Here is a 22,254-nt window from a genome sequence, read left to right as displayed (position 1 = left end):
ACCTTCATTAAAAGGCCTTGTTTAAGCTATTATGTCCCATCATCCTATAAATATAGGACATTTATAAAATCTTAAATTGAGCAATTTTATAGTTATGTCCTATAAAATATTACAGGTTTTTATAGTTGTCCTATATATAAGACAGTGGGACACAATAGGTTTTAAGTATTTGCTCCAAACTGACCAGAAATACCATTGTTCCCATAGTTGTGCCCTGTCTTTGGACAACAGCTAAAGCCCAGTCCCTTGCTTTAATGTGTAATCATTAGTATTTAGTCCTATTATCAAGCATTCACTGTTGTAACTTTCCATTTAGTGCCTCCATTTAATCCTAATAATAACCTTGAAAAGTACAATTTCATCATCCTATTCTACAGATAAGGAAAACAATGGCACAGAAAGATCACCTTTCCCTCAATTAAGGAAATCACCAAGCGCTATGGTTCAAATATGGTTTCTTCCCCCTGAATTCATGCAAGAGTTTAATCCCCAAAGTCATATGTTAATGATCTTAAGATGGTGGAAACTTAATTTTGAATATGGTGTTTAGAGGCAAGACCTTTGGAGAGGGATTAGGTTTTGATAAGGTCTTTAGAGTGCCGCTCCAAGATAAAATCCTAGTGGTTTAATAAGCAGAGGGACAGAAATCAGATGCACAGACATAACACATGTGCTGCCTGTCTCATGCCGTGTGATGCATGTGCTGCCTAGGGACTCTGTCAGCAAAGTCATCACCAGATGTGGACCCTGGGCCTTGCACTTGCAGAACCCTGAGCTAAACAAACCTCTTATCTTTATAAATATAATTTACTTCAAGTATTTCAGTAAGGTGAAGACAAAAAGTAAATTAATACACCAAGATAATAACTGATGGAGTCAGGACTTAAACTCAGGCATTTCTCCATTAGAGAGTAGGCTCCATGAGGACAGAGCCTCTGTTATATTCACTGCTATTTCTCAGCTATCTATGTGGTACATGGGATCTAGTAAGTACTCAGTGAATATTTGTCTCTGAATACACTGTACATCTTCAAACCATGAGAATCACCTAGCATCATAGGCATCACTTGAACCAAGAATAAAGTGCTTAGAGGAACATTTCAGGAAAGAATTCTTCTTACATTCTTCTTTGCATAAAGAATCCAAGTTCCATCATGCTCACCTAAGAACTGGGGAAAATCTTCTTGAACTATTTCTTCCAAGCTGCTTCTTGAGACCCCCTTCTCCTAGGCCACCGGGATTAGGTCACTGTTGAAATTGGGTCAGTGTTTAAACACTGCTGTCAGCTTATAATACTTTCATCATTGAAGTTTATTCTATATCTGCACATTAAAGAAAGGATCTACTACTTCAAATCGCAGCATCCAGAACTTCCTTTGAGTCTTTTTATAGAACCAGGTTAAGATAAAGACTTACTATTGCCTTTAGATTACTACTAAGACACTCTTCCTGAGTTGGACTGAGGCTCCTGAGACCTTATCCCTCGGTCCCTAACCTTCATCAGGGGTCTGCCCACCTCCTGCCTTCTGCCATTCTCCCAGGCTCCTTCCTAAATTAAAATTTTGGATTACCCAGACTCTAATGCCTATTTAAAATAAAACCTAAATTACTACCTTATGTTTGGGGTAAGTCAACACCCCATCTGGCATCTCTCATTTCTCTGTGAGATTTGAATAAACCCACCCGGCACAAGTGGAAAATTGGTCTTGCATCACATACTCTGTTGGGATCACCACATTTGGAATTCTAGGTTTATTCTCCCACAGAGTCAAATTTAGCCCAACCCTAGAGAAAAGCTCTGTGCACTCTCACATTCAAAATAATATTTGCTAAAAAGCGTGGGGGTTTGCAGGCAACTTGAGCTGCAGCAAGAGGCATGTTATTACTGACTCAACTCCTACATGGGTTCCATCTTAGTCATCAGACACATGGTCACATCCTCCGCTCCATTTCACAACCTCCCCGCTTTTTTCAATCCAACCACAGAGGACGCAGGTAGGTTTCTCAAAGTTGTTTTGTTTTAGGAAAGCCAAAGAGTAAGCCCACATGGTTATAGCATTTTATTTTAAGGAAACCTCACCCCAAAGTGAGACAAAACTGATATACAAGCAGATATTACTTGGAAAAATGGAATTAATGTCAGTTGCCCCCTGGTAACCAAGACCAAACAAGGTGGTACCAATCTTTAAACTCCCCATGATTTAAAACCAAATCTCACTGCTAAACTTGACTCCCTATTAGATCTGGACCCCCTTCCAGATCTAACCATTCACCAGCCACACAAGTTTGATTTCACTGATAAGGATAACTTCAGCTGTAAAGATTGCACCTCGTTTCATTGACCACGAGTAAAAATTGGATTTATTTTAAGATGAATAGTCTAGATCTGGCTCAGAAACTATCAGGATCTTATATGGTCACTCTCTTCTGTCTCTAATCACATTCTCTCCATCTAGAAGTTTCTTTCTTTTCCCTTGACTAGCTGGTTTCCTCACCACTTAGACTTGCACCTGACAAAAATGGCCACTTTAGAGGTCAGTGTATCCAAGACCTCTTAGTTAGCTGGTCTAGGCTTTGTTTTCTCACTTTCTGATCCTTAAGGTCCCATACTATCTTTGTAGGCCAGTTCACACAGGTCCTAGTAACTAGTCAGTCTAGGCTGGAGACGTCCCTAGATAAGTCAAGAGACCACCCAGGTGTAGTAGCTGGGAGGAAGTCTGAAAGAAGGGTAGTTTAAAGGGACAGACAGGATGAGATTGTGTCATAAAAGAACATAATCATTAAAGGCAACAGCAAATGCGGGTGGGCAAACAGTGCCTTGCCTCTCTGGTACAAATGTTTAAAACTTGTTTTTTTTTTTTTTTTAAAGAGAGAGTGAGAGAGAGAGAGAGACAGAGAGAGAATTTTTTAATATTTATTTTCGTGCGGCCCGGGTTCGATCCTCAGCACCACATACAAACAAAGATGTTGTGTCCACCGAAAACTAAAGAATAAATATTAAAAAAAAAAAAAAACTTGCTTTCTTATTGAAGGCAAACTTGCTGACAGTCACCATTTAAAATTAAGACTTAATATATTTAATAGTAGTATAATTTTTAATCCTCCATGATTCTTAAAAGTAAAATTAGACAAACTGGACAAAAGCCTTAAATGGGTAAATGTGATCATAATTTGAAAAGGTCTGGAAGTCCCTGATCCATATGGAATAAGCTATAAACTTTCAACTCTTTCAGAAAGCTATTTATCAGCCAACATCATTGTAGCCCCTCCAAATTACTCCCAACATCACGAAGGACATGTAAGATGTACACGGTTTATTAAAATAAAATCAATCAACTTTGGTTAATGTCTCTCACCATCTTTGTTTGACAAGCTGCTCCTACCTCCCACAGCTCGTAAATGCTCAGAAAATAATAACATCCACTGGCAATTCGACCACAGCTTTTACATGCCAATTTCTGGCACATCCCCCCATTTTCTCTCTAATATTAAGAATAATGTTTACAATGTGATAACAGCAAATTCCCACTGTGAATGTGGCTAACAGCCATAAAAGCAAACACCTAGGGCCATCTCTGTTGAATATGCTTTACAGGATTGGTCCCCATGGGATAAAGTGGCCCAGTGCTAAGTGAGGGAACTGTAGAGTATAAGTATCCATTGACCTCCAGCTGAACTTACCACTTGCTGTTTTTCTCTTATAATCTAAATCTGGAAATGTGCTGTCTGGTCAACAGTGCACTACCAAGTCATTCAGCAAAATGTTCCAGATGCCATAAAAGTGTGCCTGTGTGTTAGAAAATGAACTTGTAAAATATAGTCTAAGGACTGTGTGAAGGCTGTATTTCAGACAGCCAAAATGCCTCTGCCGAGACACCTTTGTAATGCGCCGGGCGGCAGCTGTGTGCATTGTGGCTGTGAGTCTGTCTGCAGGGTCTGCAGCTGACCCTGCATTGTCTGGCCCCTGTTGTCACTGAGCAACCCTTGCTGGGGCAGTGTCCTGAATCCATCCCACAGGGCACTGGCAACTCAGTAGACTCGCCTCAGAGAGTTCCTTCCAAATCAATACATCCTTTAATCTAACATAAGACACATCATCACACACCAACCACCCGCAAATTGGAAAACACATACAAATCTTACGAGACAATTAAATTATATAATATGATGAAAAGCAAAGTGACTTTTTGCAGTGCCATGTTGGAGGAATAATTGTGCTCTCAAAAAAAAAAAAAAAATACCAGGTATTTCATGATTATATTTGGATTTTTTGTTCTCCTTTGCTTTTAACTTAATGATGGGTTCGTTGGTTGGTTGGTTGGTTGGTTGGTTTGTCTTTTTTTCTTGGGGTGGGGACTTACAGGGGATTGAACTCAGGGCACTTAACCACTGAGCCACATCCCCAGCCCTTTTTTGTGTTTTATTTAGAGACAGGGTCTCACTGAGTTGCTTAGCGCCTCACTGTTGCTGAGGCTGGCTTTGAACTTGTGATCCTCCTGCCTCAGCCTCCCAAGCCACTGGGATTACAGATATGTGAAACCATGTGTAGCTGTCTTTCGCTTTTTTTTTTTAAAAAAAAAAAAAGAGAGAGGTGAGAGAGAGAGAGAATTTTTAATACTTATTTTTTTTTTTAGTTTTCGGCGGACACAACATCTTTGTTTGTATGTGGTGCTGAGGCTCGAACCCGGGCCGCACGCATGCCAGGCGAGTGCGCTACCGCTTGAGCCACATCCCCAGCCCTGTCTTTCGCTTTTTAACAAATTACTTTACATTGATTTGTTTTAAAGTACAGCTACCTGTGTATTTATGCCGTGTCTGTAAATTATATTATTGATCTTCCATAAGCTTTCTCTTGATTCTACCTCCTAATTCTTTACTTTCCTCAGATGACTTCTCCACAACCAGCCTGAGTGTCCATCCCCTTTTGCCTTCAGAAGTATCCCAACAGGTCCCCCCACTCCCCTTCTGCTTCCTAAATCCATTCTCTACACTGTAGTCTGAGTATGGTGGTTGACACAACATCTGACCAAGATACTTCCACACTTAAAGGCTTCTAATGACGTCCTAATGTCCCCTTCCTTGTCTCAGCTTAGTCTCCCCACTCCCACTGACTACCCCAGCACTTGCCCCCACACCTCAGGGTCTCAGTGGTCGTTTTTCAGTTCTTCCCAATTTCTGGCAAATCCTTGCCCACAGGGACTTTCCAATGCCATTCCCTCGGCCAGAAAAGCCCTCCTTCTTCTCTTCACCTGAAGTTCTCCTCTTCTCAATTTCACTGCCCTCCCTCAGAAACCTGCTCCATCTGCCAACCCAGGAGAGATGTCAAATGCTCTGAAAGCACCTGTCCTTCGTCATACTCATTATCACGATTGTACATATGTGCAGTTCACTGGTGAATGTGTGGTTTTGTCCTGGGTTCACCATGGTCTCTCCCAGACCCCTGACACCATGGGCACTCTGTAAACATCTGCTGCTGTGGAGTAGATCACCTTGATGTGACGTAACATGACAAAAGTTCCAAAGGACAACTAACTGAACGTTGGACCTCCAGAAGGGGTCCTGAGAGAGGGGCTTTGCACTGATGAGACTACTCTTCCCTCCGTGCTTCCTATAAACCCAGGGTCCACAACACTCAACAAGGTCTGGCTGAGAAGCTGACCTGGTGAAACTTAGAGCTTAAATTCAAATTGCAATAAAACCACAGGTTTTTTAAGTTAGAAGGAACCTCAAGATTTTATTTATCTCACAGAGTTAAAGGCAAATAATCCAGTAGGTTGTGGTCACATTTTTCCCCTGGCATTTACTTTCTTTCTAAGTAAATTTTCCTTAATATTAATTACTTGTCACAAGTAATGAACCAATATTGACATGTTATTTTGACTAAAGTCCATACATTATTTGAATCTCCTGTTTTTTCCCTTTTCCTAACTCAAGATCCTATCCAGGATGTCAAATTTTATTTTGTGGTCAGGTTTCCTTGGGCTGTTCTTGACTGTGATAGTTTCTCAGACCTTCCTTGTTTTTTGATGACCTTGACAATTTTAAGAATTACTGATCAAGTATTTTGCATACTGTTTTTTTTAACTTAGATATAACTCACAAGTCATAAAATTCACCTTTTAGAGTATACAGCTCAGTGATTTTTAACACATACACAAAATTGAACAACTGTCACCACTATCTACTTTCAAAATTCTCTCATCACTCCAAAAGGAAACCCAGTACCAATTACCAGTTACTCTCGATTTCCCTATCCTCTAGCTCTTGTCAATCATTAATCTGGTGTCTATAAAGACTTCTCTATTCTGAAAAATGCAGATAAACAGCATTTATTTCTATAAATATACAACATATAAAATTTACTCTATAAATATACCTATTGGCTAGGCACAGTGGTACATGCCTATAATCCCAGAGGCTCAGAAGCTTGAGGCAGGAGGATGGGCAAGTTCAAAGCCAGCCTCAGCAACTTAGTGAGGCACTAAGCAACTCAGTGAGACCCTGTCTCTACATAAAACACAAAATAGGGCTGGGAATGTGGCTCAGTGGTTAAGTGCCCTGAGTTCAACCCCCAGTACCCTCCAAAAAATGTGTTATGTGTATATATATTTATATATTTTATAAAAATATATGAATATATATACCTATTGCATATTCTATAAATATACAATATATAAAATTATTTCTATAAATATACAACATATGATCTTTTGTATGTTTTTTTCATTTTACTTAATATATTCAACATTCACTCTTGTAGCATATATCAGCATTGAATTCCTTAGCTACATGATATCCTATTCTATAGATATACAATATTTCGTTTATCTCTTCATCAGTTGATGCACATCTGGATTGTTTTCACATTTGGTCTATAATGAATAACACTACTATAAACATTTTTGTACAGTGTTTTGTGGACAAATATTTCCAATTCTCTTGGGTATCTAATTAGGAGTAGAATTGCTGGGTTATATAGCAACTCCATGTTTAAAATTTTAAAGAGCTATCAACCTGTTTTCCAAAGCAGCAACAACATTTACAATTCTAACAGCAACATATGAAAGTTTCAACTTTCATACATTTTACTTTTTACTGTTTTTTTTTAATTTTAACTATTCTAAAGAGTATTAGGTGATACCACTTATAGTTCTGATTTGAATTTGTGTAATGATATTCAGCATCTTTTCATGTTTATCTTTTGTACACTTCTTTTTTTAGGACAAAGATAGACTTAATGTACAAATTTTTTGGATCAGGACAATTAAAAAAGCTGAATAGTATATTAAATAATATACTGAATGAAACTCTTTTTTTAAAATCTCCTTCTAGGCAAGGGAAAAAAAACAAACGAGTGAAAAATAACTCGGTTAGGATCTGGGGAAGTTCAGAGGCCCATAGTTGAGGTTTTGGCTGCTTTACCTCTGGGGCTATTTGCTCTTTCTGACAAGGAGAGGCTGAGTGTCTTACTGTATTTTGAAAGTGTCACATGGTGAGGAATGGAACTGGAGTCCCTGGTCACCAAGGTGGGGGTTTGCGGGGGCTGGTGAGCTCTCAGCCTTTTAGGTTAGGAGTCCAAAGAGCTAAACTCTAAGAATAAAGGTCATGACTTCTTGGGAGTGCAGATGTAAATAATTTAAGCTTCTGAAATTTAAATGGAATGAACCCATATTGCTAATTCCTTTAGCTACATGCCAAAGTTGAACTTAAATCCTCTCTGGTGAAAGATATAATCATCCTATATTTCAAATTATTTTACAAACCATTTTATAAATAAAATACTTGACATCTAAAAAGACAAGAAGACACAGCAAAAAGAGCAGAAGAAACAGCAAAAAGAGCAGAAGAAACAAACAAGCAATATAAACAGACCCATAACAGAGTTGTCAGGCATAGATTTTAAAGTGACTATGCTTGTTGTGTTTAAGAAGAGAAAAACAAGATTGATAATTTTGGCAGAAAGCAAAATTTGGTAGCTATTTAAAATTTGGAAATTCTAAAACTAAAAGTATACAACCAGATTTATGGATTCAGTACTGTTATGGTTTTTATTTGGAATGTTTCCCAAAGTCTGATATGTAGAGAGGTGGGGGTTTTAGGCAGTGATTGTATCATAAGAGCTCTGACCTCATTAGTGGATTAATTCATTATCCATCAGTAGCTGAATGGGCTACTGGGAGGTGACACATAGGGAAGAAGTAGGTTACAGGGGCAGGGGAGGAAAGACATGCCCTGATTTATATTCTCCCCAGTCTCTTCCTCTCTTGCTATCTCTCTATTTCCCGAATGCCATCATTTGTACACTTCTTTGGAGAAGCATCTATTCAAATGTTTTGCTCACCTTTTAAATGGATTATTGTCTTTCATTATGGAGTTGTAAGTGTTCTTCACATACTCTGGTTACACCTTTATCAGGTGAAAATATTTGCAAATATTCATTTTATTATAGTACTTTCTTTTCACTTTCTTGATAGTGTCTCTTGAAGTTCAAAGGTTTTTTAATTTTTATTAAGTTCTGTCTATCTGTTTCTTTGTTTGCTTGTACTTTGTCACACCTAAGAAATCGTCGCCTAATCCAAGGTCACAAAGATTTACACCTAGTTTTTTCCTAAGAGTTTTATATTTTTAGCTTTCATATTTATGTTTTTGATACATATTAAACTTGTTTTTTGTATATAGTACAAGGTTCATTTTTTTGCATGTCAATATTCAGTTGTCCAAGTGCCATTGATTGGAAAACTATTCTTTCTCCATTGAATTGTCTTAGGACTCTTGTCAAAAATCAGTTGAACATAAATTCATGTATTTATTTCTGGACTTAATTCTATTGCCCTGATCTGTATATCTATCCTTATACCATAAAATATTGATTACTGTAGCTTTGTATTGTTTTGAAATTAGGAATATGAATTTTCTTTGTTCTTCTTCAGTATTGTTTTAGCTATTCCAGATTCCTTGCATTTCTATGTAAATTTTAAGATCAGTTTACCAAAATCAACAACAATGCTGAAATTTTGATAAGGATTACACTGCAGCTCTAGATCAATTGAAGGAATAGCCACCTTAACAAGAGTAAAGTATTGGGCTAGGGATGTAACTCTGGTAGAGTGCTTACCCAGCAGGTGTGAGGCCCTAGATTCAGTCACTAGCACCTTAAAAATAAATAAATAAATATTCTAATCCATTAAACCTGAGATATCTTGTCATTTATTTAGTCTTTCCTTAATTTATTACAATGATATTTTGTAGTAGGAAGGGTACAAGTCTTGCATTCCCTTTGTGAAATTTATTTGTTAACTACTTTGTTCTTTTTGATTCTCTTTTAGATAAAATTATCCTATTAAATTATTTTAGATTGTCAATCACTAGTGTATAGAAACATAATTATTTTTTGTATATTTATCTTGTATCCTATAAATTTAAAGAACTGCTTTATTAGCTCTTACAAAATATTTAGTAGATTCCTTTGAATTTCTATATACATGATCATGCTCTCTACACACAATCATGTTCCTTTTAATTCTTTTATTCCCGGTCTGGATGCCAGATTTCTTTTCCTTGACTAATTTATCTGGCTAGAATTGGCAATATTGAATAAAAACAGTAAAAGTGGATATACTTGTCTTAATCCAGACCTTGGGGATAAAATTTAATCTTCCAGTTTTGTGTATAATGTTAGCAATGGGATTTTTATAGATGCTCTTAATCAAGTTAAGGAAATTCCGCTCTATTCCTAGTTGAGTGTTTTTATAGTGAAAGGGTGTTTGATTTTGTCAAATGCTTTTCCTCATCTATTGAAATGATCATATTATTTTTTACTATTAATATTCTATTAATATGGCACATTATGTTGTTTGATTTCTATATGTTGAACCAACCTAGCATTCCTAAGATACATCAGTAATAATATATAACCCTTTATGTGTGTTGCTAGATTTGGTTTACTTGTACTTTGTTGAGGATGACTGCATTTAAGCTCATAAAGTATACTGAATTCTAATCAATAAACTTCCCTCAAAGAAAAGCCTTTTGATATTGAGGAGTATACTGTTTAGTTTGCACATATTTGTGAGTTTTGAAATGTCTTTTTGTTATTTACTTATAATTGCAATCTATTATGGTCACAGAACATGCTTTTTATTATTTCGATCTTTTTAAATTTATTGATACTAGGTTGTTGTTGTTGTTGTTTTGGTACTGAGAGTTGAACCCAGGGATGCTCAACCACTGAGCCACATCCCCACCCTTTTTTTATATTTTAATTAGAAACAGGGTCTTGCTGAGTTGCTGAGCACCTTGCTAAGTTGCTGAGGCTGGCTTTGAACTCATAATCATCCTGCCTCAGCCTCCTGAGCCGCTGGGATTACAGGCATGCGCCACTGCGCCAGGCTGATACTAATTTTATATCAATAAACATGATTTGACATATGGACAAAGTTACATGTGCACTTGAGAAGAATGTGTGTTCTACTCTTGTTTGGTGGTGTATTTACAGATTCCTGTTGGAGCTGCTTGGTTAATAGTGTTGTTTGAGGTTTTGTTGATCTTCTGTCTAGCTATTCTATCCGTTATTGTTTGTAGTGTACTGGAGTCCCTCACTATGTTATTGTGTTTTTTAAATTCTTTCTTCAATTCTGTCAGTTTTTGTTTCTTGTTTTTTATAGCTCTGTTCTTAGAGACATATGTATTTGTAATTCTTATATCTTCATGATGGATTAACCCTTTTTATCATTGCAAAATGTCCTTCTTTATATCTAATGGCAATTTTGTCTTAAAGTCTATTTTGTCTGATACTAGCACAGCAACTTCAGATCTTCTGCTTACTGTTTTTATGGTATATCTTTTTCCATCTTTTTACTTTGAGTTGATTTTTATCTTTGAATGTGAAGTGTGTCTCTTGTAGATGCCATATAGTTTAATCATCATGTTTAAAAATCTGCCAATGCCTGCCTTTAATTGGAATGTTTGATACATTTGTACACTTACTGATAAGGTAAAAATTAGTTATTTGTTTTCTATATACAAATGTTATGGCTTTTTTGTGCCTATTCCTCTGTCATGGCCTTCTTTTTTTGCTAGATAAATATTTTCTAGGAAACTAGTATAGCAAATTAATTTCCTGCTCTTTCTTCTGCCTTTTGTTGTTGTTTTCTGGTTGTCCTACAGATTACAATTAATACCTTAATTTATAACGATATGATTCAGATTAATATCTCCTTAATTTCAATAGCATACGAAAACTTTATTCATATATAATTCTACCATTTTGCGAACTATTATGATACAAATAATGTCTTTATACATTTTCACCATCAACACAAGTATATAATTATTACTTTATGCAGCTGTGTTTGAAATATGATAGAAAAAAAGTATTTACAACATAAGCTACATTTATACATGCTTACCTACATTGTCACTTTTACTGGTGCTATGTAATTCATTGGAATCGAGTTCCTATCTAGTGTCATTTCACTTCAGGCTGAAGGACTCCTTTTAATATTTGTTACAGGAAAAGTCTGCAAGCATCAGATTCTCAAAATTCTCATTTATCTGATAATTTATTCATTTCACATTTATTTTTGAAGTCCAGTTTTGCTAGATATAGAATTCCTATTTGGCACCTTTAAACACATCATCCCTTCTGGAATACACAATCTCTAATGAGGAGTCAACTGTTGATTTTACTGAAAAATTCCTTGTAGATAATGAGTCACTTCTCTTTGATTGCTTTCCAGAGTCTCTTTGGATTTCGAGAATTTAATTCTTATCTAACCATAGATCTCATTTTTTTCTGTAATTATTATACTTGAAGTTCATTGTGTGTTTTGAATTGTAGATTTAACATTTTTCCTCAAATTTGGTACATTTTAGGTCACTATTTATTAAAATATTCTTTAATCCCTTCTCTATCCCCTAAGACTTCCATGATGTGTATGTCAGTATTCTCCATGGTGTCCCACAAATTTCTGAGTATCTGTTCATTTTTCATCACTCATTTTTCATCATTTCTTTTTTGCATGATCTAAACTCTCTCATCTCCAAGTTTGCTCCCTCTGCCTTCCATTTACCCAAGTTTGCTGCTGAATCCTCTAGTGATTTTTTCATTTCAATTTTTGAAACTTTCAATTCAATAATTTCTATTTAACTCTTTTTTATAACTTCTAACTATTTTTTGCTATAATCTTCTTGATAAGACATTATCCTCAAATGTTCTTTTAATACCTTCAACATACTTAAAATGATTGATTCAAATTCTTTTCACTGAAAGTCCAAACTCTGGGCTTCCTAAAGAAACAGCATCTATTAGCTGCCTCCTCCTCTTCCTCCTCCTCCTCCTTCTCTTCCTCCTCCTCCTCCTTCTCTTCCTCCTCCTCCTCCTCCTCTTCCTCCTCTTCCTCCTCCTCTTCCTCCTCCCCCTCTCCTCCTCCTCCTCCTCCTCCTTTGTTTTCCTTGAGTATCTGGCATATACTTTCTTATTTCTTTACATGTCTCATGAATTTCTGCTGAAAACTGGATATGTGGACTAATAAGGAATTCCAAAATACAGATTCTCCCTCCTCTCTATAGTTGTGGTTGTTAGTGTTCATTGTTGTTTTTGGTGGTGGTGGTGGTGGTGGTAGTGGTGTAGTGACTTTTTTTAACTCATTTTGTGAAGTTTGTATTTGTTTTCTGTGTTGCCACTGAAATCTCTATGCAGATAACTTGGTGGTCAGGTAATGGTTAGACAGAGGTTTCCTTAGATACCTGGAATCAATTCCTTTTCCACTCTGTGTCTTTAGACATGATTTTAATACTCAACCCAGGCAGTTTACAACCCTGTCTTAGCTTTCACTTCCTGCTTGTGCAGAGCTCAAGATTAAGCAGAAGTAAAAGCTTAGAGCCAAAGGTGAGGTTTCTAGACCATTCCTGAGTGTATGAGCTTGTCATGCACACAATCCCACAAATGTCTGTGATCTTTTTAGATCCAAGTTATATGTGAGAGCTTTGCAAAGCCCCCAGTGGACATATAATTCTCCAGGTTTTCCTTTTAAGCCTTTGGTTAGCCTATTGTTTACCATGATAGTTACTCACTTCTTCAGGAAGCTGAAATTTCAACATTAGTTTCTTTTGGGGGAGGATGGGGTGCAATAGTAGAGACTGAACCCGGAGGTTCTCTGCCACTGAGCTATACCCCTGGTGCTTTTTTTATTTATTTATTTTTAATTTCTTACATATATGACAATAGGGGAGTGCATTACATTCATAATCTCCCTAAGTTGCCAAGGCTAGTTTTTGAACTTGCAATCCTCCTACCTCAGCCTCCTGAGTAGCTGGGATTATGAGCACATGCCACCATATTCAACTACTTCTTGTTGTTTTTGACAAACATTTCCAAGGAAAAGGCTGTTCACATTAGGTGATGTCTGAATCAGGTCAAATAAAGAGAGTCCATAAATGGGGCATTCCGTAAAACCACCAGAGCAGTCAAATAATGAGAAGTCTCTGAGTGAGAATTTGAAGGAACTCCAACTTCATTCTGTCCTCTCCAGTGGCTATAAGGCTGCTGGTTTTCATTGTGATTTATAGGCTGTTGATTTTCAGGACTGTCATGGAGTTGGAGAAGGGGGAGATTGGGTTAGGAAAAACTTAAACACCATGTAGCTCTCTGTTCTTACTAAAATTTAGCCATTTTTCTTGCATAAATGTTCTCTGGACTGCTTCAAGATCTGGCATCCAAGAGATTCAATGAACCAAAGTAAAATAAATATATACACACACATACTAGTGTACATCACAGTCAAGTTGCTGAAAATCACTGGTAAAAGGGAAATCTTTGAAGCATCCAGAGAAAAGAGATATGTTACAGATAGGAGAGTTCTAATTAAAAACACCAGTGATTTCTTAACAGAAACAATGAAGTATCATCTTTAAAGCGCTGAGAGAAAAAGCTATAACCTAGATTTCTATATCCAGTAAAAAAATATCCTTTACAAGTGTAGATGAAATAAAGAGAGGTTCAGACAAAATAAAGCTGAAGAAAATTCACTGCAGCAAAACTTCAGAGGGAAGATATATATGTGAGTAACATAAATGACCTTTTCTAATTTATTAATTCATTAAAAGATAATGGATTATTTAAAGGAAAAGTAATTACAATGTACTATGTGATTCATAGGTCTCTGAGCTCCCCTCTCTATGGTTTTCTTTTAATCCAGCATGGCATGATAAACTGACTTACATTCCCAGGTGAGATCACAGCAGAGAACAGAGACACTAGGCCTGCATTTGAGCCAAAACAAACTCAAGACAAATTCATGGGAAGCAGATGTACTCTCTATTACCCACACATGCCCTTCTCAGGCTTTGCTCTCATTACCCTCCTCCGCTTTTCATTGAGAATAGTTTCCCTATCCTTCTCTGCCTATCCAAAATCTGACTTTCTTTCAGAGTCAATTTAATCCTTCTTCCTTCATGAAGCTGCCCTAGACTTACCCAAGGACACCCACCCAGCTAGTCAATGGCAGTGCCAGAATTAGAATTTGGTCCTCTTGACAGGGTTCAGTGTTCTTTATACTATATCAGTGATTCTCAAAGTTCTTCAGAAATGAAATAGCATTCTTGCAAAACATTATGAAATATTGATATACTTTTTAAATTGCTAATTACACCAGATTCTTATACAGAAACAGATATCAAAGCTTTAGAATATACTGAAACTAAAAAATATGCGTAATAGTAGGAAAATTTTTTTCTTAAATCAATAAAAGACTGCCACAGTCTGGCTGGGCACAAATCACAAGCCACTGAAGCAGGAACAAACTTTATTTCTGAACTCCACCAGCACACTCCACACACACGCTCCCGGGAACTCCCCCAACGCCACAGGGCTCCTCCAGGAACCAGCAACCGGAAATATCCCTCCTCTGGCACTTCCCCAACCAATGAGAACTCTCTGGGAATCCCCGCGAGAGCTCAAGGGGAACTCAACGGGATCTCCGCCAGAACTCAAAAGTCATCATCTTAATGGCTCGCTAGCGTCACCTCTCAACCACTACTTCTGGCAAAAATGCCATGCATCATCCCAACACGGCTGTGGCCCTCAACAAAAGACACTTAAAATTTGTTAAATACTTTAGTGGCAAAACAACTTGATCCTGCCAAAAGAATGCCAGGGGTTCTGCAGAATGCTCAAACATCATTGTACCATGTGGCATCCTGAAATGCTAATTTACCCATGAAAATGCCAGGGCAACAATTTACAAAGGCTGAATGAACCCCATCCTGACTTCAAGGTTTGCAGAAAAGAACTTTCCCAGTATTATATTGCCCTGGAATAGAGGCGAGTCTTTCTCATTGGCCAATGTTTTAGTTTAAAATAAAGGACCACGATACAGCTCATGTTATAAATGCAACTAACCAGTCGAATAGACTCTCCAGGCTCAGGGCACTCCTATAATAGAGACTCTGAACACACACACTCATTTTAAATTGTGGAACTAGCTATGGAGGAAAGCAGCCAGCCATCTTTTTAACGTGGCAGTAATGAAGGGTCCTAGTGCTGAAATTTGGTTCTGTGTAAAGCGACCATTTCTAGGAGTATGTGAAGGACACCCTTACCTCACAGTGCTTGGTACCAAGAGAGGAGCCAAAATGTTTGCTACTCATTCCTTTTAAAAGTCCACCCTTCTCACCAGAAGTGTGATGAATGACATACCCCGCCACTGAGAAACACAGTATGGTTTAAGCCACAATCAGCTCCAAGGAAAAGCAACTCCTAAGAGGAGACAAGGACCCAGGAGCCAGAATGGTCCTCTGAGTTAAGTTAGGCCCCTGAAGATGAGCTGCTACTTCAGAGTTCCAACAGTGGTTGGAATATTTAGTGCAGCTGGTCCTAGTCACCACTAAGGACAGAACAAAGGAAATGAGTCTAAATTTCATCAAGAAAAATCATGGTTAGACAAAAAGAATCATTTGTAGAAGACTGTTAGCAGGATACAATACCCATGTGTTTGCCAAGCATTTTTTTAAATTGGTCAACTGTCCTCACCAGAAGATGCGACTAATTAAAAATCTTATCACTATATTCAGAAGTGATGGTATTGATATCACCATTTAATATATACTTTAATATATAATCCTATATAGAATATTCTCTAATATATTCTCATAGGTTGTTGAAATTGAATTTCAAGAATATATTCAAAGGAGTAGGGGGGATAGGAAGGGCAGCAGAATAGAATAGACATGATTGCTGTATGTATACAGGTGACTCTATGACCAATGTGGTTCTGCAATCTGTACAATTAGAAAAATGAGAAATTATACCCCAATGATTCAAATGTATGAATTGCCAATAATAGCTATTGCCATGAATAGCTAATAAAAATAATAATAATAAAAAAAAGAATATATTCAAGCATGTGTTCAAGAACATATTGCTTTAGCTTCAAGAATATATTATCAGGCTGGGGTTGTAACTCAGTGATAGAGTACTTGGAGGCACTGGGTTAAATCCTCAGCACCTATTATGATTTGGACGTGAGGTGTCCCACAAAAGCTCACATGTGAGACAATGCAAGAACATTCAGAGGAAAAATGATTGGGTTATAGCCTTAACCCAATCACGTAATTAATCCCTGATTGGATTAACTGAGCAGTAACTGGAGCCAGGTGGAGTGTGGCTAGAGGAAGTGGTTCATTGGGGGTGTGGCTTTGGGGTATGTGTTTGTGTCTGGCAGGTAGAGGTCTCTCTTTCTGCTGCCTGATCATCTTGTGAGCTGCTTCCCTTTGCCACACTCTTCCACCAAGATGTCCTGCCTCACTGTGAGCCTGAGGAATGGAGCCAGCCACTTATGGACTGAGACCTCCGAAACTGTGAGCCCCTAAACAGATCTTTTCTCCTCTATGGTTGTTCTGGTCGAGTCTTTCAGTCACAGCAGTGAAAAAGCTGACTGAAACAGCACCACAAAAAGATAAATAAATAAAATATTGTGTCCATCTACAAATAAAAAAAAAATTTAAGAATATATTACCATGCCTAGGAAACTGATATAAAAGTTTTGTTCAACCCAGACATGGATCCTCAGACACTTCTATACAATGTAAGAATTCAGGAATTTAATTTTAAGTGACTAGTACTGAAATAAACTTTGTAAGGCAAACAATCAACATTAAGATAAATATACGAAAGGTAATTTTTTAAGTGTATTTATTCAAAACCTGGGGCAGGGGGAGCCACATAATTCACTATATGTTAAGCCTAAACTTAGAAGGTTTTTCACCATCATTTTACATTATGTGGCTTTGTAAAACAGTCAAATTCCCAATCAGTAATAAGGAATCATTTCATTCAAAAGGTCATATGGTTCTTTGACTAAAAACAGCAGAAAATCTCAACGCCTTAAATACAGAATAATCTCTTATGATCTCTTTAATTGACTGAACTTCCTGCAATCCCATAATCCTGAATACCTATTTGATGCCCATTATCTGTAAAGCTTTTTGAGAATCAAACTGAAAATTCAAAGATGGGGGGAAACCCCTCTTAACATTTCAGCATATTTTGAAAATCACACTATACATTTTCGACAGGATAATGTAATTAAACTAGTTTGTATTTTCTTCCTTCCCACACTTAGTAGGCAAATTTTCTGAAGTTTCTGAAACCTATAAAAAAAAAAAAGGCATTATCAAATGATTTTTAAGAGCCATAGACACATTTTTTTAAAAAACACATTTTAGAACTGTGACACTAGTCGCCACAGATTCAATGATGCACATGCACATGAATACACAGGACAATTATGCTCTGGCCCACACTCCCAACCCCTGCCTCCCCCACCTTCCACCAGCCACCCCACCCCAACCAGGCCCCTGGGGAGGTCTGAGCTCCAGTCTGGGAAAGGAACGCGCCTCCTCCACATCCTCTCCCAGGGTCTCTCCCTGGCCAGAGTCCGTGGGGAGAAATGCTGACTCACAGCCACAGCCGGTTAGCGGCTCTCACTTCCCCAGCCCCGCTGAGTGAGCAAGCCACCCCAGTGAGTGTGGAGAATGTCGTTACCCTCTCCAGAGGACTGTGGGAAGGAACACCCCAAGCCTGCAGCGCCAGGCTGGCTGTAGGAACTGCAAGCAGAACTTCAGACACAAGGGACCCAAGTGTTCACAGCTGCCACGAAGGACCATGGAAAAGAAAAGGAATAAAAAATCAAGACGTCAGAGAAAGTAAAGGAGGGGGGTGGGGAGTGCATAAGTGAACTGGTCAAGGGTGGACTGTCCACCCTTGTCTGGGATTGGGATGTTTCCCCTCCCCCTCCCCTACTGAGGCCTCTCTGCAGGATGCGTTCCAGTCCCCGGAGGCAGCCAACCAGACAGTGTCTCCCTGCATTCAGTCGGTAAAAATCTTTGGCCAGATGCCTACGAGAAACTGTGTGATTTTTAATTGCTCACTAGATTCCAAAAGCTTTTCACTTTTTCATTCCACAAACATGTCATGGAAGCGAGTTGTCTGAAGACAAAAGCATTCTCTTTGTCAACCAGACCCAAGGGTAAACCACTGCTCCACCCTGGATAAGAATCTGTAATTCTGTGTGCCTTAGGACCCTGTATACTTCACATCCCAGAAATTAAGTGTTAACAATAAAAGAAAACTCCTTCTTTTTATTCCCAAAAGCAGTTGCATGATTCTAGTCATAAGTTCTCAAACACACACACAAAAAAATAGATAGAAAAAAAAAAAATCAGAACAGTTGCCTTGGAGTTGAAAGAGTGAGGGATCACTGGGAAGGAGAATGAAGGGAACCTTCTGGAATGTTGGTAATGTAATGTTCTGTATCTTAATAGTAATATGAGTTACACTGTTGTATGCATTTATTAAAATTCTTCCAGTGGTTCATTTAAGATTTATGCTTTTCATTGTATGTAGATTTTACCTCAAAGGGAAAAAGATCATAGAAAATACTTGAGTTAAAGATACACATGCTGAAGTAGTTTGTGGTAATGTTTTCATGTCTGCAACTTACTTTGAAATATATCAAAAATAAAATTTGTTGATGAATGGATAGAGGGATAGGTAGCTGAATGCATACATGTGATAGAACAAGAATAGTAAAATGTTAATTATGGAGTCTAAATGGTGGTACAAATGGGTTGTTCATTGTAAAATTCTTTCAATTCTTGTGTAAATTTGAAAATTTTATATTAAAATGTTAGTTAAAAGTGTTTGAGAATTTTTACTGAGTATGAGACTTCATATGAAGATAGCTATTACTGCTGATTCTCGTATCTACATGATATACACATTTAATACCACCTATTTGTATATCTGTCACAGATACACACACCCATATATAATCCATGTTTTATATTAAAATAATAGAGTGAATTAAACTGAGCATCAAATAGATTTTTGTTTTACCACATACACAAGCAGACTTCTGTCAACATGAGATCAAAATTTTTATCTGTTGATTCATAGTTTTATATGCAAAAGGTATTGTAGATATTTTAGGGAGCCATAATATAATGTTATATGCAAGACGATAGAAACAGCTACCCTACGTGTCCCCTTGAATCTATCCATGTGTGACATTTCCACATTACTGATTCCTCTAGATTAGATTGCAAGCAGCAGCAATTATAAAACTGACTTAAAGTAACAAATGGATAGGTATATGAGGGGGACATTGAGCTCTTACTGGATATTTAAAACTGTCTTTATTTATGACTGACTTCTCTCCTAAAGAATTTGAAGTGCTTCTAACAAAAACATGCAACAATTGGTAAAATATAATAGTAGGACCAGGGAAAATACAATTTAGTGGTAATTTTAGAACAAGAAAAAGAAAAACACAAAGATACACAACAAGGATAATAGCTACAGCTGAGTTTTTTGTCTGAGACACAGAAAAAAGTAACAGTTCTATTGAATTCCCTAATTGAATGTTAAATACAATGACCTAAAGCAATTTTGTCATGTAAAAAATACTCACTGAGTATTAGTGATATCACTGACAGTCCTCTCAACACTATCCCTATAGAAACAGAATGCAGTAAAAGATGTTCTACACCAATTTCTTGCTGAACTCTTTTTTTAAATTCTTTTACTTGTAGATGGACACAATATCTTCATTTTTTTATTTATTTTTATTTGGTGCTGAGGATCGAACCCAGTGCCCACATGTGCTAGGCGAGCACTCTACTGCTGAGCCACAACCCCAGCCCCTAGACCAGGTAACTCTTTGTGGAGGAATTTGTCTTTGTGTTGTAGGATTTTGCCAAAATCACTGGCCTCCACCCACCAAACGTCATAGCACCTTTCCCTCAGTTGTAATAACCAAAAATGTCTCCAGATATTATCAAATGTTCCTTGAGGAAAGAAAAGCAAAATCACCCCCAATTCAAAACCACAGGTTTGAAACAGTGAGTACATCTTGCTGTAGAAAATTCAACCAAAATCCTGTGCCATTACAAATATTCAATTACTTATATTTATCTCTTGTTTTGGGAAAGTCATTTTTAAAAACCTTGAAGTGATTTTCATTTTAGTCTCATAATTCTTGAAAACAGGCTTTGGAAGGCCAGAGTAAAATTGTTCACGATGTACATAAGAGTATGTTATGTGTAGAGGGGTTTTCATCATCATTATTATTATTTTACAAAGAACACAGAGCCCTTTAGTCTAAGCCAAAGGAAGAACATTAAGATCCCCATAAGAATTTCCAGCAAATTTCAGCATTCTCTATAGATCTAATTTATTTAGATCACAAAAACTTTAATGGTTTTTAAAATTGCTGAGATTTTAAATGTTGAAAAATAAATAAATAAAACCCAAGACAGGCAGAACCCGAGACTAGAGATAGAAAGGAGCAATCTTATAACCTTTCATCTTTGTGGTCCTCTCTGAGGCCCGAGGGCATTTTGCCAGAGAGTTCTGTGAGACAACACCATTGTGGCCTTTTCATATACTTCCTGTTTTTCTTGGTTAATACTAAAATACAATCAGTGAATATAATTTCAGGAGCAGCTTAGACATATACTCCAAGAATGGAAATTTTTGCTGTTCTGGCTTGATATAAGCATAGAACCTGTAACATCTAGAGGGAAAAATGGATTCTAAACCATCTTCCAAAGTATCACTTTTCTCAGCCAAGCTTTGATGAAGGTGATGAAGTGCAGACAATTTGAGGCAGCCAGAATGCCCGTGCTCTGAGCCGATCCATATGCTTCCAAAGCCCCACAAGCAGATGGTGAGGTATTGATCTTTTTGAAAACTGGGAAGATTGCACTAGATTCATCCAGATGGGCTCAGACCCATGAGGTTAATCAAGATCAGCAGCCTCAGGAAGATCAGAGCTGACCAGGTAGGATGAGCCTTAAACTGTTTGGACAGCAAAAGATCATTCTTGACCTTTATTAAACATAAGCCTCTCCATCAAAAGTGTGGAGGTTTATTACGCCAGACTCTAACTGGAGCCAACTGCTCAAGAGCTAGAGTTGGGAAAAGCAAACTTTCCAGATGATTAAGTGGCCATTCAGAGACTCCAAAGGAATTTTTCATATTGATTCATTGTTAGTTCTATTATAAAAATACTTGTTGCAAGAAAAATTCAGAAAATATGGCAAAGTCGTTTTTAATAGAAGGTAACTAATAACCCAATCTCCTAGAATAATCAGAATTTTCTGTACATCCTTCTAGACTTTTCTAGGCTTTTGAAAACAATTTTTCTTAAAAAGTTATTTATTTATAAATAATATTTTGTATCCTTAAAATATTATAATATATGTCAATATATCATACATCATCACTTTAATAACTACATAATATTTCAGTATATGGCTATGCCAACGTAATTTATTTAATTGGTCCTCTGCTACTAGGTGTTCAAATGACTTCTGCATTTGGGTTATAAAAAACACTGAAATTAAATGAACATTCTTATACATAAGTCCATATTTACTTGTCTAATCATCTCCATGGGATAAATTTCCGGTACAATTCTTCAAAAATATTATTTTAAAGTTCTATAAAATTGGCTATGTTCTACTCACTAGAAGGTTTCTTGTGGTAAGACATTTATAATAAGATTAAGTTAAATAAGTTTCCCAATGATTTTGTTCATGTTTTTTTCTGCAGCATGCCCCTACAAACTTAGCAGTGTTTTCTAGGGTTCTGAGTTTCTTCTGAACACCACACATCCTTTTTAAATGAGGAGTCTATGCCTGTAACTCTAGCTAATAGAGACGCTCAGGGAGGAGGATCCCAAGTTTGAAGCC

At 37.2% G+C, this 22,254-nt stretch overlaps 1 long non-coding RNA gene across 1 annotated transcript in view; it reads right to left on the bottom strand.

Moving 5' to 3' along the window:
- Positions 1-18,071: 18,071 nt before the first annotated feature.
- The window catches only part of LOC139705381 (uncharacterized), a 63,715-nt gene continuing 59,532 nt past the window's right edge, over positions 18,072-22,254 (bottom strand). Inside the window, exon 4 of the long non-coding RNA XR_011707251.1 lies at positions 18,072-18,148. This is a non-coding gene — a long non-coding RNA (uncharacterized lncRNA). The remainder of the gene's footprint in view (positions 18,149-22,254) is intronic.

Source organism: Marmota flaviventris, chromosome 4 (genome assembly GCF_047511675.1).
Source record: "Marmota flaviventris isolate mMarFla1 chromosome 4, mMarFla1.hap1, whole genome shotgun sequence".
Lineage (NCBI taxonomy): Eukaryota > Metazoa > Chordata > Mammalia > Rodentia > Sciuridae > Marmota > Marmota flaviventris.
The sequence above is the reverse complement of the archived record's forward strand: the minus strand, read 5'-3'. Positions and strand labels throughout refer to the sequence as shown.